The 19856-nt window shown below is 41.2% G+C and overlaps 1 protein-coding gene across 1 annotated transcript in view; it reads right to left on the minus strand.

The window, feature by feature from the left end:
• LOC126094587 (myosin light chain kinase, smooth muscle-like) overlaps positions 1-19489 on the minus strand; it is a 390310-nt gene extending 370821 nt beyond the window's left edge. The window contains exon 1 of the mRNA XM_049909052.1: positions 19392-19489. The gene's annotated coding sequence lies outside the window, so the exon portion shown is untranslated. The remainder of the gene's footprint in view (positions 1-19391) is intronic.
• Between the last annotated feature and the right edge of the window lie 367 nt (positions 19490-19856).

Consider the following 19856-nt stretch of genomic DNA (forward strand, 5'->3'; position numbering starts at 1 on the left):
CAACCTAGGCTTGCCCCCCTGATCACCAGATCTTAGTGCAAACTACCATCTCTGACAGAAAGGCGGTCGGCATCTGTCCGAGTTTGATTAATGCTTGTACAAGCCTGAGTTAGATTGGAACATCTGCCGTTATAATTACGTTCAGTTACATGACTACATGTGATGCGCTCATGATAGCTGCACTGTCAGTTGAAATCTAGATCTGCAATGCAATAAGAAAGACAGGTGACATTACGACATATGCTGACCTTCTGACTGTCCTGGATTACATCACGGTCGTCGGGCGCAATCACTCCCATGGAATCGAGCATGATACCGTCTATGAGATACTATCGATAGCCGTGTTCTCTCAATGAACTCAGCACCAACTACGCAAGAACAGTTGCGGGCAGCGCAGTAAGATGTCTGGACCAATATCTCTCCAGAACGATTGCAACAACTCGGAGGATCCATCCCTCGACGTGCTGCAGTTTTGAGGCTTGCGAAGGAGCGACTCGCTATTAGATCACCTCTGACGGTCCCAGAGTCTCACTTTTGCACTGGTGCCGTCTCTAAAGGGTTAACATTATTACAAAACGACTCATTCACGAGGACAGAATCACCTTCATCGTTATTGTCGGAATCAGTTGAAAACACTACCGCCTCATGCTTCTTTACAAGTCACTGAAATCGTTCTTAGAAAGATAAAAAAAATCACTCAGTCACCAGGATCCTCATTTTCGCTAGGAATATCTGAATAACCAATGTCAGACACCGTCGGAAGTATTTCAGGTTCGTTTATTTCTTACCGTTTTCTGAATAGGGTCACCTCTAAAGGGAGGAGGCACTTCAAGATGAACACAGCAACTACTTGAAATATCAAGATATAGTCAAAATGCTAAAGAAGCACATACGTACGTGAAACAACCAAATGGTTCAAATGGCTCTGAGCACTATGGGACTTAATATCTGTAGTCATCAGTCCCCTAGAAATTAGAACTACTTAAACCTAACTAACCTAAGGACATCACACACATCCATGCCCGAGGCAAGATTCGAACCTGCGACCGTAGCGGTCGCGCGGTTCCAGACTGAAGCGCCTAGAACCGCTCGGCCACCGCGGCCGGCGTGAAACAACCACATTTGACAAATTGGTTACTGGTGTAAACACCTAAATAGACGAAGTAGTTAAAATATATATCACACTGGATGGCCTCTGCAGAGAGCGTGTAGAAAACAGAGTTCTCGAGATCCGTCCGTAACAGATGGCGCGTGAAACACGAGTCAACTTTTGATCCGTTCGCAATGTTTTAACTTTACGACCAGCGCCTTCTCATGACTTTTGTCCACTCGATGTATATTAACAATAAAGAAGTTATTGATACCAAATTAGACTAATTATGCCATTTTTCTCCCATTTTGAGTCATTAGAGTCCAAGCCAAGTAACAACACTGATGTTGATAAAAAACATAACGCGTTAGCACAAGACATAGAGCGGCATCTCAAGCCTTTATGGTGCGGGATGCTATTGGGTACAACCACAAATCACAGTTGGTGCGGGTCCAGGGCACTGTAACCATTGTGACCTACGAGAGTGACATCCTGTGACACGTAACCACGGTCTTTCTGCACAACACCCCAGCTGCCATTTTTCAGCAAGGCAATGCACCATCATATGTTGCTGCACGAACATGTCCCTTCTTGGTATCACACGATGTCAGCCTTTTGCCCATGCCCGCCAGATCACCAGACTCGTAGCCAATCGAAACTGTGTGGGATACGGTGAAACGACAGGTGGAGTGTTGTGACCCAATGCCAACCATTACAGATGAACTTCAGAAGCTGGTGAATGCAGCATGGACGGCTATGCCACAGGACGTCATTCGCGCCTGATACGCGTCGTCAGGGCCCATGGCGAACCCTGTGCCTTCTTGACAAAAGGGCACAGGCTGCACCGAGGTGATTGAAATGCTTATCACTGCTGCAGAACATACTAATGTACATGAAATGATCGTATGGCATTGTTGGCCGGGAGGCCGCATGCGGAGGAGTTCGGCCGCAAGTCCTTTTGTTGTTGTTGCTGACGGCAGTTCGGCGACTTGCGAGTCAATGATGATGAAGGATACAGAATACTCAGTCATCTCGAGGCAGAGAAAATCCTTGACCCCGCCGGGAATCGAACCTGGGACCCCATGCGCGGGACTGGAGGTAAGACTTTCATATTCACAGGACATGTACGTTAGTGGTCCCCCGCTCGTGGTCTTGCGGTAGCGTGCTCGCTTCCCGCGCATGGGGTCCCAGGTTCGATTCCCGGCGGGGTCAAGGATTTTCTCTGCCTCGAGATGACTGAGTATTCTGTGTCCTTCATCATCATTGACTCGCAAGTCGCCGAACTGGTGTCAACAACAACAAAAGGACTTGCGGCCGTACTCCCCTGCATGCGGCCTCCCGGTCAACAATGCCATACGATCATTTCATGTACATTAGTATGTTCTGCAGCAGTGATTAGCATTTCAGTCACCTCGGTGCAGCCTGTGCCCTTTTGTCAAGTAGGCACAGGGTCCGCCATGGGCCCTGACGACGCGTATCAGGCGCGAATGACGTCCTGTGGCATAGCCGTCCATGCTGCATTCACCAGCTTCTGAAGTTCATCTGTAATGGTTGGCATTGGGTCACAACACTCCACCTGTCGTTTCACCGTATCCCACACAATTTCGATTGGCTACGAGTCTGGTGATCTGGCGGGCATGGGCAAAAGGCTGACGTCGTGTGATACCAAGAAGGGACATGTTCGTGCAGCAACATATGATGGTGCATTGCCTTGCTGAAAAATGGCAGCTGGGGTGTTGTGCAGAAAGACCGTGGTTACGGGTCACAGGATGTCACTCTCGTAGGTCACACTGGTTACTGTGCCCTGGACCCGCACCAACTGTGATTTGTGGTTGTACCCAATAGCATCCCGCACCATAAGGGCTTGAGATGCCGCTCTATGTCTTGTGCTAACGCAGTCACCGTGATGCTGCTCCCCTTGTCTGTGGCGAACCAAAATGTGACCATCATTTTCAAACAAACTGTGGTGTCACCGCCAGACACCACACTTGCTAGGTGGTAGCTTTAAATCGGCCGCGGTCCATTAGTACATGTCGGACCCGCGTGTCGCCACTGTCAATACTTGCAGACCTAGCGCCACCACATGGCAGGTCTAGAAAGGCGGACTAGCACTCGCCCCAGTTGTACGACGACTTTGCTAGCGACTACACTGACGAAGCCTTTCTCTCAGTTGCCGAGAGACAGTTAGAATAGCCTTCAGCTCAGTCCATGACTACGACCTAGCAAGGTGCCATTAACCATATCTGGAGAGAGTCTAAATTGTATAGTCAAGAGCGATGTACCACAATGACGCATTAAAGTTGAGTATTAACCGACGATACGTACTTTTCTTTAGTGCCTTCTAAAGTATCCTGTTCCAGACTTCACTCCAGCCGGCGTGTGTGTACGCGTGCCCTTCGGTAACCTCACCCTGTGTCTAGACTGTCTTGTCTAGACACAACACAAACAGAATCTGGATTCGCCCGAAAACACTATCTGACGCCATTCCTGTCCCCACTGACGTCGTTCCATACGCAGTTGCCGTCTGCCATGTTTCTGCATATTCGTCAAAGGTAGGCGGTGGATTTGACGACGCGCACGTAAACCATGGTCCGCAGCTCGTGGTCGTGCGGTAGCGTTCTCACTTCCCACGCCCAGGATCCCGGGTTCGATTTCCGGCGGGGTCGGGGATTTTCTCTGCCTCGTGATGACTGGGTGTTGTGTGCTGTCCTTAGGTTTAAGTAGTTCTAAGTTCTAGGGGACTGATGACCATAGATGTTAAGTCCCATAGTGCTCAGAGCCATTTGAACCATTTTGAACGTAAACCATGCCGTAGCAAACAGCGGCTGACTGTCATCTCTGATAGTGTTACACTGTTGTACCGCTGCACCAGAGCCGATGAGGACGCAGGGCTGTTCTGGAGTGCCATTCGGAGGAGGTGCCGATGCTTACGGAGGGTGGTCTGGGTGATGCGACCTGACCCATCTCGTCGAGCTCTACGGCCTTTCGTGAACGATTCTGCACACTCCCGAAGCACTGGCTAAACACTTTGTCGCACACTAGCAGGAGTATGGATGCACCACATTCTCTCATGCCAATAATGCGTCTTCTTTCAAACTCACTGATGTGACAGTACGGTATGCACATACGTCTGCGAGGTGTCCTGCATGTCTTCTCAGGTCACTCCGATCCTTTACTTCGATTTATGGCAACAACAAGAGCCGCAGGCACATTTTACCGGTAGGTGGTGTTGCGGCGCGACATCAGTGTTGACCTTGAACCCACGGACCGACGTGATTCAAACGCTAATCATTTCTGCAGAGCACCGCACCCCAGATCCTAACTCCAGGCTTAGGTCCAATATGTCCAGCACGCAGACAGGTTGGCTGCAGGACCTCAACCGGTCTCCTTCTAACCGACTCACGGCCATCACTGGCAGCGAAGCAGGTGTTGACAGATGTGAAAATTACCGCACTATCAGTTTAATAAGCCATGGCTGCAAAATACTAACAGGAACTCTTTACAGATGAATGGAAAAACTGGTAGAAGCCGACCTCGGGGAAGATCAGTTTGGATTCCGTAGAAATGTTGGAACACGTGAGGCAATACCGACCCTACGACTTATCTTAGAAGCTAGATTAAGGAAAGGCAAACCTACGTTTCTAGCATTTGTAGACTTAGAGAAAGCTTTTGACAATGTTGACTGGAATACTCTCTTTCAAATTCTGAAGGTGGCAGGGGTAAAATACAGGGAGCGAAAGGCTATTTACAATTTGTACAGAAACCAGATGGCAGTTATAAGGGTCTAGGGGCATGAAAGGGAAGCAGTGGTCGGGAAGGGAGTGAGACAGGGTTGTAGCCTATCCCCGATGTTATTCAATCTGTATATTGAGCAAGCAGTAAAGGAAACAAAAGAAAAAATCGGAGTAGGAATAAAAATCCATGGAGAAGAAATAAAAACTTTGAGGTTCGCCGATGATATTGTAATTCTGTCAGAGACAGCAAAGGACCTGGAAGAGCAGCTGAACGGAATGGACGGTGTCTTGAAAGGAGGATATAAGATGAACATCAACAAATGCAAAACGAGGATAATGGAATGTAGTCCAATTAAGTCGGGTGATGCTGAGGGAATTAGATAGGAAATGAGACACTTAAAGTAGTAAAGGAGTTTTGCTATTTGGGGAGCAAAATAACTGATGATGGTCGAAGTAGAGAGGATATAAAATGTAGACTGGCAATGGCAAGGAAAGCGTTTCTGAAGAAGAGAAATTTGTTAACATCGAGTATAGATTTAAGTGTCAGGAAGTCGTTTCTGAAAGTATTTGTATGGAGTGTAGTCATGTATCGAAGTGAAACGTGGACGATAAACAGTTTGGACAAGAATAGAATAGAAGCTTTCGAAATGTGGTGCTACAGAAGAATGCTGAAGATTGGATGGGTAGATCACATAACTAATGAGGAGGTATTGAATAGAATTGGGGAGAAGAGAAATTTGTAGCACTAATTGACCAGAAGAAGGGATCGTTTGGTAGGACATATTCTGAGGCGTCAAGGGATCGACAATTAAGTATTGGAGAGCAAGAATCATAGAGGGAAACCAAGAGATGAATACACTAAACAGATTCAGAAGGATGTAGGCTGCAGTAGGTACTGGGAGATGAAGAAGCTTGCACAGGATAAAGCAGCATGGAGAGCTGCATCAAACCAGTCTCTGGACTGAAGACCACAACAACAACAATGTCTAGCACGCTACAGGTTGGTTGCATGCCCTCGACCAGTCTCCTTCTAACCGACTCACAGCCATCACTGGCACCGAGGCAGAACCAGCTTTCTTCAGAAAACACAACAGACCTCCAACCTGGTCTCCAATGAGCTCTCGCTTGACACCGCTGAAGTCGCAAATGGTGGTGGTTTAGGGTCAGTGGAATGCTTGCTATAGGGCGTCTACTTGGAGCAGTTCTTGAAGTAACCGATTTGCAACAGTTCCCTGTGTCACTGTGGCGTCAACTGCTGTTCAGATTGCTGCTGTATATGCAGTACGGTGCACCGGAGCCATGTAACGAACACGATGGTCTTCCGTTTCGGTAGTTCCACGCGCACGTCTAGACCCGGTTTTCTTGCGACCATACGTTCTCGTGACCACAGCTGCCACAATCATGTACAATGGCTACATTCGTGCCAAGTCTTTCGGCAATATCGCAGAAGGAACATACAGCTGCTCGTAGCCATACTACACGACCTCGTTCAAACTTAGTGAGGTGTTGATAACGGCGTCTTTGTCTCCTTAAACGCATTGTTGACTAATATCAACTCACCACGTCCAATTTCAAGGGTAACTAACGTTCACGACTGCTCATTTAAAGCAAACCTGATTTGTATCATTATTGTGGCGCTACCAGCGCCACTCTTATGCGACTGGCGCGAAATATGAATATACATCATCTTGCAGAGGTAGAAACACCCTACCGACTTTCGGCGTTGCGTTTTTTTTCGTTATTGTACAAAAAGCAGTATTAGTTCTTTCTTTTTTGGGCAACACTCTTATTGCAATCAATCGAAACATACATACAGCAACAGAAGAAATAGTAAATAATGTTCTTGAAAGTGCTCGTGTTTTTGAGTGGTTTACTGCGAATAGTGTCGCTCTCAATTTCAAAAATACACGACATATTCAGTTCTGCACATGTAGAGGCACTACACCAATGATAATTGTAATACATGGTGATAAAATAAGAAGTAGGGTGGCAATTTCAAAATTTAGGTGTTCCTATTGTCGCAGAAGAAGCTGACAAGGGAACCTCCCCATCGCACCCCCCTCAGATTTAGTTATAAGTTGGCACAGTGGATAGGCGTTGAAAAACTGAACACAGATCAGTGGAGAAAACAGGAAGAAGTTGTGTGGAACTATGAAAAAAATTAGTAAAATATACAAACTGAGTAGTTCATGCGCAAGATAGGCAACATCAAGGAGATTCTGAGCTCAGGAGCACCGTGGTCCCGTGGTTAGCGTGAGCAGCTGCGGAGTGAGAGGTCATTGGTTCAAGTCTTCTCTCGACTAAAAATTTTACTTTCTTTATTTTCGCAAGTTATGATCTTTCCGTTCGTTCATTGACGTCTCTGTTCGCTGTAATAAGTTTAGTGTCTGTGTTTTCCGACCGCACCGCAAAACCGTGCGATTAGTAGACGAAAGAACGCGCCTCTCCAATGGGAACCGAAAACATTTGATCGCAAGGTCATAGGTCAACCGAATCCTCCACCGGAAAACACGTCTGATATATTCTATACGACACTGGTGACGGCATGTGCGTCACATGACAGGAAAATGTTGTCGACCCACCTAACTTGTACACTTAGCGAATGGGTAAAAAGATTCTTCTTCCTTGCCCGATTTAGGTTTTCTTGTGGATGTGATAATCACTCCCAAAAAAGTGATGAAAACATAAGAGTTTGTCACATATACTGAAAATAAAAAATTAAACTTTTCACTCGAGGGAAGACTTGAACCTGGGACCTCTCGTTACGTAGCTGCTCTCGCTAACCACGGGACCACGGCGGTCCTTGAGTCCCATTGTCCTTGATGTTGCCTATCTTCGCGTGGACTACTCAGTTTGTATATTTTACTAATTTTTTTTATAGTTCCACACAACTTCTTCCTGTTTACTCGATTGATTTGTGTTCAGTTTTTCAAGGCCTATCCACTGTACCAACTTATAACTAAATCTGAGGGGGGTGCGATGGGGAGGTTCCCTTGTGAGTAGCGCAGTCACCGTGGTGTAGTGGTTATGATTACTAGACCGTTGCATGGAGGGCCGTGAGTTCAAAACTCACCTGAACTCTGAAATTTTAATTTGTGTATTCGGTTCGAGTATATTCTAAAAGTATCCACAAATGTCATGAATCATTGCACTGGAATATTCTGTATGTGTTCTGGCCAGAGGCAGTTCGCTCCGCACTCATGGATGTGCAAGTGCTGAACAAACCTTCGTTAACTGAAGTTAGTGCTCGTCATTCATCTAATTACACCTTCTTCTACGTGACAATATTGGTGGGAAATTAAACAGGAAAACACAGCATTTGGAACACCTAAAGAATCTTCGGTCAGCCATATTTGCACTTCGAATCACTTCAAATCTTAGGGAGAAACAAATCAGCAAATTGCCATATTTTGCAGATTTTGATTCAATAATGTCATATGGAATAATGTTATAGAGTAAGTCATCTTTGAGAAAAGATACACAAAGTGAAGTTTTGCGAAGTCTGTGAAAAAATGCTGTAAGTATAATATTTATTGCTCACAAACGACCATCTTTTAGACATATGTCTAAGGAATTAGGCATTCTGACTACTGCTTTACAGTATATTTATTCTCTCGTGAAGTTTGTTGTAAATAATCCATAGCGGTTCATTACAGTACCAGAAGAAAAGGTGACATTCACTAGGCCACATTAAGGTTGTCTTTATCGCAGAAAGAGATGCTTAATACTGCCACCAATTTTTTTTGTCGCTCACCCAATGTCACAAACGGTCTGACAGAGAGCAAAGTTAAATTTGAAAACAAACCGATAAAGCTTCTCTCTGGCAACTCCTTCTGTTTCATAGAATAACTTCTGTTTTTGCAGTTTGTAACAGAGTGTGGGTATTGTAATGGAACTGGCCAGTGCACCTTTTTTTCTTGTCACATAATGTAGAATACTATACAGATAAATTTACAACATGATCCAAGAGAATACAAATTACAATAATGCGTTTTTGTTGTTTTAGCAACATAACTAAGGTAACCTCATAACGTTACAAAAATAAACCATGAATTTATCATAAAAAATCGTTATTCTTCAGAAAAAATTACTTTTATGTATTCGATGCGTTTCCAAATTTTCATTGTATTTGAAGTTATTTACATTTATAATTATTAGGATGTACTTGATGCTTCCGTAACTGTTTTGAAAAATAATTTGAAAGACTTTTTATTTTCCGTGAGCAGTTAATCACTTGTAAGTTTTCTGAATGTGGGACATGCAGAGGTGCTGTAGAGTTGTAAAACTGCGATGTTATGGCGCTAAGAATTGGTCAGTATTGTACACGCTGAAACAGGGAAAAAGTGTATTTTTTAATGCACATTAAAAAGTGGAGTTAATACAAAGTCGCTTCCAGTATCTATATTAGTTCGCCGTACATATTTTAAAATCAAGACCCAACTGTCTCTCGCAAGAGGATGAGATATACTAAAACAAGCCAGACAACAATCCATCTAACTGCAAGTTAAATACAACACATTACCTTTGTTTATTTTTACCTGCACTTGATCATTTTTCAGTATGCGAAGATACGCAAAGTGAGGTTTTGAGAAGTCTGTATTTTTTTTTTTACTGCTGCTAATATTGTAGTCAACAGAACAAGAAGGCAGGTTAGGGTATGAATTACTAATTCGCAGTGTATTAAAGAATAAACAAAGTAAAAAAAACTACTTGTAAATGGTCAGCTTGTAGTCATACCTACACATGAATGTGTAACGTTAATTTAACATGACTCACTTTACGTCATTACGATGAAGTGTACAAGTGATACTTTGAACATTGAACTAAGTACTTCCCATAAACTTTACTTTTGAATGCGCCTGTCTTGGAACTGCCTTTTGGGTCTTACTATCAGTCAGTCGATGAAACGAGAAACAAAAACCGCCGCAGAAAGAGAATAGAACTGCTGCTGTGAGAGAACTACGAGCAGCAGCAGCAGCAGCAAGCAGCAGTAGGTGCGGGATTACGCTGTGGACTCTTCCCTCGTCACGCAGGGCTGTCAAGGCAGCGCGCCAGAGCCGTATTCCACGCCGCTTCATTAGACTCACAATGCGGTCATTTAAATGTTCGCGCAAAACCTCTCCAGTGCGCCATTATGTCCCCTCCCTAAATACCTCTCGTAATGTAGGTACTCCATCCACTTACTATAAAGTAAATTAGAGCTCCATTTCGCCGCAGCCATATTTATCCCTTCGAACGACCTGCACAGCATCAATGACAGTTTTACAACACTTTTAATTATTTTTTCCCGTTATACCCACAAATCGAAGCAACTAGTTCATCTACATTTACAACCACTACTCCGCAAACCACTATGAACCGTATGCACAGGTTTCCTCGCACTGTGCCACGTATTAGAGTTTCTTCCCGTTCAATTTGAGTACGGAGCACCAGAAGAATGAATGCTTAACTTTTGATCTACTGAGCTAAAATATTTTCAACTTTAATGAGTGGTTACATTTTATACCCTGTACATTTTTTTTAAGTTTCAGCCGTATTTCATATTACAAATTATAATGTAAACTTTATTATGATTGCAAGATACATTCTATCATAGTTTCGGATATTAGTTACCGAGTAAAGTACTGAAATATATATTAAATTACGTTTTTATTCAGGTTTATTTCAAGTACAGTATTTTAAAATCAAAACTAATGGAAATGTTACAATTTTATGTAGATCTATTTCTTTTATTGCCAAAGAGACAATTTAATTGAAAACAGCATCAGTTGTAACAATTTTTGCAAACTACATGATTACCTTAACACAATGATTATATTCGTTACACTCCCTGTCTTTTCTTGATTCACATCGGCAGTGTCTTCCACGTCCCTTTCCTTGATTTTTTTCGGCTGTTCGGGCTTCCTGAGTTTCCGATACACCCATCGTATTCCTCGTACTGAGGGCATGTTTGCTCAAGTTCTTCCAATTTTTTGCTCTTTGTTCGATATGAGGTCTCACCATCTCTTCTCCCAAAGCAGGCAGGAACAGACACCGGCGATTTTTCTTCTTTTGCTGCCAGATTGGATTTTTCGTCGTTCAGAGAACTAAAGTATTCACACATCAATCATATTGAAAAAGAATTTCATGTAACATCTTCTGATGGTTCTTGAGCATGTATATTGCATCATTAACTTTTCCAGCGCGTTGGTACCACTTTTAGTAGCATTGCAATGCAATGTAATTTCCTCTTGAAGTCACTTGCTTCGTTACCGCATAAAGCATGATGATGTTGGAATGAGAGTAGCATTGCCGTTCTATTCTTTGCTGGCCTATAAGAAGCAAATAATCTACGATGAGTCGCATCAGTGTTTTGTTAGCAGTTTCCTTTGTAGAATGATAGCATTTTCCCAGTACCACCTGTTTCACCTCCTTCTCAGCGAATGTGATCATTCCTTTTCATAGATATACAAATTGCTACACCCAGTTATTTGTAGGAACTGACTGATTTCAATTGAGACTCGCAGAAACTGTAGTTATACGAAACTACATTTCCTTGTTTTGCGAAGTGTAGATTTTATAGTTTTTGAACATTCAAAGCAAGTTGTCAATATTCATGCGGATTTTTTCAAATAGTACTGCACTTTAGATAATGCTTCATCCGCAAAAAGTGTGAGGTCACATTTAAGACGTCTGCCTAGTTATTGATGTACAAAATGAACGGCAATTCTCCCAACACACTTCACTGGGGAATTCCTGAAGTTACTTCTACATTTGTCGATGACAAATCGCGTTTGATACTCCATGTGATCGTACCTCCGTTGATAAGCGTTGGTTCGACGATGAATTAAATGCCTTTCAGAAGTCAAGAAAAACTGCATCTGCCTGTCTGCCCCAACCCATGGCTTCCAGGATGTGATATGAGAAAAGTGCGAATTGGGTTCCGCTTAACCGGTAATTTCGGAAGCCATACTAGTTAGGATGGGGGAGGTCGAGATACCGCGAGACTTTCCTGATGAATCAAACAAGTACAAAAACAGAAGAAACGAAATCTTAATCTGGGGAGTATCTTTCAATTAGGACTTTTTGCACTTGTCTATAATGTTACTAATGCACCAGAAATCACCCAATGAAAACATTATTTCCGTTAGTTACATTGATAGTTTTCACAGATACTTGTATTAATGGTGGTCAGGCCGCCTTGCGGATTACTAAACATAAGTAATTTTCATATAAACCCAACTCATCTATAGCTGAGTGGATATAATCTGCAAAATACTTGCGTCTGGTGCAAATAGTGTGTTATTGTTTGCACCAAACGTGTTACAACTCAGGAGAAAAACCGGTCTGTGAAATATAAGGATTTGCTCGGAAAAATTGTTTACAGTTTACTATTGAAGTCAACTTCCGTATAGGTTGTACATCAGAGGCTGAACGCTTCAATACAATTATATGTGTCGTAGCGTAACTTCTCGATTGTTGCTTTCAGTCAGCTTGAGCGGAAACTAAGTAATGTAATTTTATATTAATTCTAGAACTTCAGCGAAGAATCACAATTCTGTTTTTATACTGCGACGGATTATTACTGCTATACGTCTTTATACAATGAAAACTTTACATCTTGGTAGTAATTGACATTCTATTAAACGTTATTCAGTTGTAATAGGCAAAATACACGCACTTATGTGTTTGTAACAAACCGTCACATTGACATTAAATATAAAAACTACTCAATTCACTTGTTTAAGAAGCTGCATGAGGTATGTGTATGTGAGCATTTTCATACTTTTTCATTTTGATGTACACGTTATCATTTTAGGAGACTTGACTAATTGTAAACGCCTGTTCGTGTACTCTGTCATTGGGACAGCTATCAAGGACTAAATGTATCTAACATAAACAAAAATGCATCTCGTTTCTTCTAAACTTCAGTACCGTTCTTTGCGGAAAACCATCTAATAATTCTTATATGGTACTTTGTGATAGCATAATGTTACTGTTACGAAATTCCTGATACGTTCAATTGTGATACTTGCGTTATCTGCAGAATTGACTAATTTGACTTCTGTACGTCAGATGAAGAATAATGGCGCCTCAGACCAGACTTTGGAACTGCGCTAAGGAATTCTCTTCAATTCAGATTTGTCACCGATTTCTAATGTTTAAATCATTTAATACAATTCAGAACGTGTAAATGCAGTACACAGTTGAAAAAGTCGTCGCACGTTGAAGTTACAGTTTATTAAGTAGATTCGTTTTACTGCGGTATGACGCAATGCAAGAACGCAATATATCTCAAAAGGCAACTGTCAATATTTGAACATGTTGTTAATTACATCATGTTTCTCTGACAGGAAAGTGCTTGTACTACTGATACGTGACATGTCTGAGTGGAAACATTAGGTACTATATGAGAGCAACTGGTGCGTAATATATTAAAAATACAGGCAATATCGTATACTTATGGTAAGAAATGATGATCATGCTACAATTTTCAAAGACGTCGCAACTAGATTCTGATCACAACTTTTTACATAACATTGTCGTCATCGACATTATAAATTTGAAATATTATCATCGTCATTAAGATATAGCGATAGCTACATCGTTAGTATGATTAAAAATTTTATTTTCATCTCGAGCTAGAGAATTTTTATGATTAGTTTCAATTAGATCTGCGCCATCATCAGATATGAAATGATTGCATACGAATAACACGTCAGTGTGAACTACAGTCTCATAATCAATTGCTTGTGTTGGTAAATAGATACAGACGCAAACCATTTTTATATATTACTGAGATTGTAAACGTTAAGAACAAAACATAGTGCCTTTTCTTCCGTTAAACACTCCACGATTTTAGGTTTGTGCCACTTGCTAAAATACTTGAATTTCATCCCACAAGTCTAATAAAAGGAATACATCGAGTCAAGAGTTCACTAGTAACAGTACTTCCCGTCAATTGTCTGGAAAATTGCTTGATTAAAAGCGCATCAGAAATCTGCAACGCATTCCCGAAACGTGTGTTCATTGTTGTCGTAAAGTTGCCACTGCCCTTTAGCAGACGAGCCGAGCGGTATAGACGCACATAACCAGTAACTTATCTTTTACACTACAGTAAATAGGATTTACGTATCATACGGAGAATCCTGTTGTGGAAACAAATCAAAGTGCAAAATAGGCTGATGGTTAAATTCATTAACCTTTGACTTGTGAGTAATTAATCAAACACTTCATGTCCAGATCAGACAACGTGATGTAGGTTCGAAAAAGTTGCGAACTTGGTGTCGTCAACCTCACAAAATTCATCTCCAAAGCAAATAATATAATTAACATTCAAAAAAGTTCGTGTCCTGGGCTCAAGACAAATTCATTTACATTCCATACCGTTACACCATACGCATAAATTATTTATTATTTTTTAATTCGTATCCGAATATTTGTTACTCACTCGGAATTAAACCTAACATTCTCATCAATATACCGAAATAATTTTGTAACTAACTATTTGCAGTGTATTTAGTTGTTATTTTTTATCGGAAGCTAAAAATTACTGTTTACTGTGCGTAGAGTACACCTCTCTTGTTTTGGGCAGAAAGATTTTCAGTGTAGTGTATTGGTATAAGATTTTCACTTTGAACGAATTAACAATCTAATGACGATAGTGTATCGTGCGTATTCACTGACGATTCATCAGTGATGAACGTAGGTAGGGGCGACAGGTATAATCTAGTCAGTTTGAAATCATGGACTAAAGCGATCATGGGATGGGGAGGGGCAGCAACGTTATCACTAAATAGGAGATCTTTGTTTTAGAATATCCTATCATCAGCCTACAGCTCCGTCAGTCCGCTGAGATCTGGAAAGGAAGTTTAGTTTGTAGGTTAACACAGTTTACCGTATGACAGGGTATTTTAATGTTATGAGATTACTGGGTGATAATGGCGCAAAATCTTAAATGTGAACAATCTCACGCTTTATTTTTAAATTAGTAATTAACAATTCCTGAGAAATGCAGTGAAGAGCCAATCAGTGTTCATTTAAAGTTTTTCTTTGAAACTTATTTGAAAGACCATTGTCGACAATTTGTGAAGGAAAATAACACAGACAACGACGCTACAATGAAATGGAAAATAAAATCTGAAATTATTCCAATCAAAGGGATGAACACTAAACGGAACAAACAATATTCAGAAGAGGAAAACAGAGTGCGATAATTTAAGTTTAAGGTGAAAACTGTAATAAACTGTATCAAAAATATATTACAAAAACGAGGTATGCAACAAACATTTCTAAATTTTTTTCCGTGAAACGAATAACCATATGTGTAACTACATTGCTCTCATTTACAGAGTTTGTAGACCTGTGTTTACATCCTTAGTTTTAAGAGCTGTACCAATAGTAATGATTGGACACAACGATATTATAATGTGAAAATTATGACGTCAAGTTATTCGAGTTTGTTGATGTTATTTGATGTTCTTAAATAACTTGTATGCCACATCTAGTTTTCAAATTTCCAGGCAAAGCTTTTCAGATACTGTATATCTCTGAATCACAGCTTATTCGAAGTTATGCTAATTGTGATGATTATATTAAAATATTTTATATAGAAGCTGTTTTAATTTAAGTAAAATATATAGGGAACACAATCTGAACATCCTTATAACAAACACAAAGTCAATGGCATTCTTAGATCACCAGCCCATGTGAGTTAAGATCGAAACTGACAATCAGATGATAGAGAGAGTTAATACATTTAAATATTTAGGGTGCAATGTTACATATGGAGTAAATAATGAAATAAGTTAGATGTATTTGACTATTTCTGTGGAGCTATATACACAATTTCGTTGGAAGAAAGTTCACAGAGATACTGCACTGAAGTTCTACAAAGTTACTGCTATGCCCGCACTGTTCTATTGATACGAAAACTGGACACTTAAGAAGAGAGATGAAAAGAGAGTAGAAGCTAATGGAACGAACTTCCTTAAATATGGGGCTTTCCTCTAGTAGCTTTAAATAAAAGACTGAAGAGAATATGACAATTTTCTCAGACACGATATTACACTGCCTGTGTTACTTTGAATTACGATGCAAAGTTCCATTGGACAAGCTTAGGTGTGTCCATTGATGGTCTGCTGAAACGTCTGAGTTCAGCTACGTATGCTATTAGGGGTATTGCAAATTTTGGTGATAAGAATCTCAGTAAATTAGCTTACTATGCCTACTTTCATTCACTGCTTTCGTATGACATCATATTCTGGGGTAATTCATCGTTGAATAAAAAAGTATTCATTGCTCAAAAACGTGTAATCAGAATAATTGCTGGAGCCCACCCACGGTCATCCTGCAGACATCTATTTAAGGATCTAGGGATCCTCACAGCAAATATATTCACTTATGAAATTTGTTGTTAATAATCCAACCCAGTTCAAAAGTAATAGCAGTGTGCATAGCTATAACACCAGGAGAAAGGATGATCTTCACTATGAAGGGTTAAATCTGACTTTGGCACAGAAAGGTGTAAATTATGCTGCCACAAAAGTCTTTGGTCACCTACCAAACAGCATCAAAAGCCTGACAGATAGCCAACTAACATTTAAAAATAAATTAAAAGAATTTCTAGATGACAATTCCTTCTACTGATTGGCTGAATTTTTAGATGAAAATTAAGGAAAAAAAACTTAAACATTAGTGTCATGCAATATTTTGTGTAATGTAATATCTTGTACAGACATCTTTTATTAACCTGACACGTTCCACATCATTACGGAGTGTCGTATTCATGATCCATGGAACAAGTATTAATCTAATCTAATCTAATCAAAGGAACAGGCAATGCGGTGACTACAACCGTTATGTTGATGGTTGCTCATATTCGCAATTGCGAATACATTTTATTTAAATATCTCAGAGGAACAAAGTCGCTTTAGGGCTGGTAGATCATGTTTAGACAACTCCACTGTCTTAGATTAGCAGTTGAAAAGAACAGAGCTAGTAACAGGGAAATGCACGTGACTCTTGTGGATATAGAATAAGGTTACGCCAACATCCCAAGATCTGAGATTGCAGCTGCCATGAAGAGACCGAAGGTACATGATAAATGAATTAATTTGGTTATAAAAATGTATAAGGAGACAGGACCAAAAATAAAGATGGGAAACAGAATAATAGAAAATTTGAAAACCACCAAATGTAAGCATCGTTGCGGTCTATTCCCTTTACTTTCTTATATATAAATAGGACAAGCACTGGAGGCATGGTGCAAAAATTGTTCTGGAATGGGTATGTTAACTGAATAGGACAGAATGCATTCACTACTTTTCGCAGATGACCAGAAAATTTTCGCAAACACTGGACAAGACACAGAACATACGTTGGGTAAATTCAAGAAGGAATACCCAAGATGGGGTCTCAAACGTAACTTCGACAAGACAGAGTGCATATTTATTGGCAAACAAGAAACGGAAGAATTAATTCTAGAAGAGTGGAAGATTAGTAAATGTGATAATTTTAAATATTTGGGTTGTATTATATCCAGTGGCGAAACCTGCGACGGAGATATTGAGACCAAAGTAACTATGAAGTCCCTGCATGGACTGATTGGGAACAATAGTATAATTCAACAAACTAAGAAACGGATATTCCATAGTCTCATCGAGAATCTGCAGAAATGTGGCCGCTTACGGATAAAAGAAGGTACAAGATCAGGACAGCGGATTTAGATTTTAAGAGAAGGTATCTACTGATCAACCGTCAAGATAAAATCAAAACACTTAAAATATTGGAACAAATGGAAGCTGCACAGTCCATAACGAGTAGATGCTGGAACGAAATTATGCAGTGGTGGGCATGTTAAAAGAATGGGCAATGACAGGTGCCCTAAGAAGGTGTTAATGTGGAACCTGAGAAGAACTAAAACAGCTTTCGATTTGAGTAACGGAGACTACTGGAAGGAGAAAACGACTAACCTGTAGTGAGAAAAGTGAGAGAAGAAGAACAATTTATTATGAGGGTATTAAAACATTTTATACGAATGTTTTGTTATTATTATTATTATTATTATTATTATTATTATTATTACTACTACTACTACTTCTGGCACATGGTGCTTCTGACGTAATATTACGGCGCTTGTCGGAAATGGTAACGTGCGGAGGACGTAATATTACGTCACGCTATTTTCGACGATTTTATGCGGTGTTGAACGTATTTTTACGCTCCCGGAATCATGCGTGATGCCTGCAGGTTTCGTAGGTGACAGTAGCGGTATCATTTGAACAATTCATCGTTTTTGAAACTTTGTTATTTTCTTTTGCTTGATAGGCATTAGGTGTCTCAATTTCGTACGCTTTGTGTGCTTTTAGCCTGGTTTTGTGTTCAAAATGCGCAATGAAAAGGAGAAGGAGAAACGTTTGGAGAACATGATTTACAAAATCCTTGACGAATTCACAGATGATGGAAACAAAATATTTTATGACGATTCAGATTACACGGTATTTGAAAATTGTAGTAATTCTGGACTTTTTTTGAAAATTAGGTGCTACGTACGTTTGTCGTACGGGCTGTGCTATTATAAAGATTTTTCTTTGACGCAGCTCAGGAAATATGGGCATAAGAGTCCACTGAATGTAACGTTTCAGTTTGCATCGCAACTCCACTCCTCTAGGAATGCAAAATTTTGCTTTGACCTTGTATTCTGTGTGTTTCTTCAGACGTAAATTGGTTGTGAAAGGAATATAAACACAAAGATTACGAGCTTGCTTACATGTTTCAAAACTAGAATTCCTTTCCAATTTTTTTTTCTGTGACGATTGCTGTTAAATTTAGGTTCCATCTACATATTCAAGATTTAACACTACGAATACCAAAAATGTGCATTTAAAGTAGGAAGTCAAATTAACCTATATATGTTTTGAAATTCCAACTACGTATATGTACATGCGAATTATAACTTATAAAAGAAAACAGATATTTTAGTTAGTCCACAGATAATGGCAGCTATCTGCGAGACTATCACCATAAATCTCAAAATTGTTGACGTCTCTGGTACGTTAAAAATGATCGCGACGGCAAATTATACTTGGGGGAGCGGAGAGACAGTAACAAAGCGTGAAACCCCCCCCCCCCTCAGAACTGAACCATGAATTCGCACCTGATTACCAGTCATCATTCCGATGATTACCTCCGTAGGTTTAGTCCTAGCGAAGAGGCTGAAAGTAATCCTATGACGATTCACAACTGACGCTGCTAGACGTCCACAAGCTTTCCCTTTTTTGCCTTCTTTCCACGTGTCTAAAATTTCTGACGTCGATTCCCTTGGCACATTCCACAGTCTTATTTGCAGCTGCGGATAACACTTCCAGCTTCCTCCCATTCCCATCCGCCACAATCCTTATCGAAACTGGTTATCGTATCGTCAACACCAACAACAACGACACCCTCTTCCACTCACTCGTTCTACGTGACCGCTCGGGGACAGGAACACGTATAGCAGTCTCGGCCTCTTATCGGCAGGAAGGGCGCCAGAAGCGCGAACTGCAGCAGTGGAGCGGCCGGTGCGTTGCCGCGAGAGCGACACTCACTTGTTTGGCAGCGACGCGGCGGCGGTCGCAGCTGCGCGTTGCCTGTCCTGTGGCTGAGGCGGTAGCTGGAGACGGTGACACCGGGAAGCCGCCGACTGACGCTGCTACGGATCTAGAGGAGGCGGCGGCGCGGCGGCACCAACCCCCGCCGCGGCGCTGCTCGCAACATGGCCGGCCTGCCGCGGACTATTAATACCGCCTGGCGCCGCGCACACACCTGCCTGCCCAGGAGCCGCGGGCCACGAGACTTCACCTTCATACACCGACCGCTCACGCCAGCGTGACCACCTCAGCCGTTTCACAATCGAGCCATTTTCCGCAAGAAGGGCGGCAGGTATACGTGTGCTTTTTCGGGAGATTGTTTAAAATTAATCGTTGGCTCATGTACAGGGCTATTACAAATGATTGAAGCGATTTCATAAATTCACTATAGCTCCATTCATTGACATATGGTCACGACACACT

This window comes from Schistocerca cancellata, chromosome 8 (assembly GCF_023864275.1).
Source record: "Schistocerca cancellata isolate TAMUIC-IGC-003103 chromosome 8, iqSchCanc2.1, whole genome shotgun sequence".
Classification (NCBI taxonomy): Eukaryota; Metazoa; Arthropoda; class Insecta; order Orthoptera; family Acrididae; genus Schistocerca; species Schistocerca cancellata.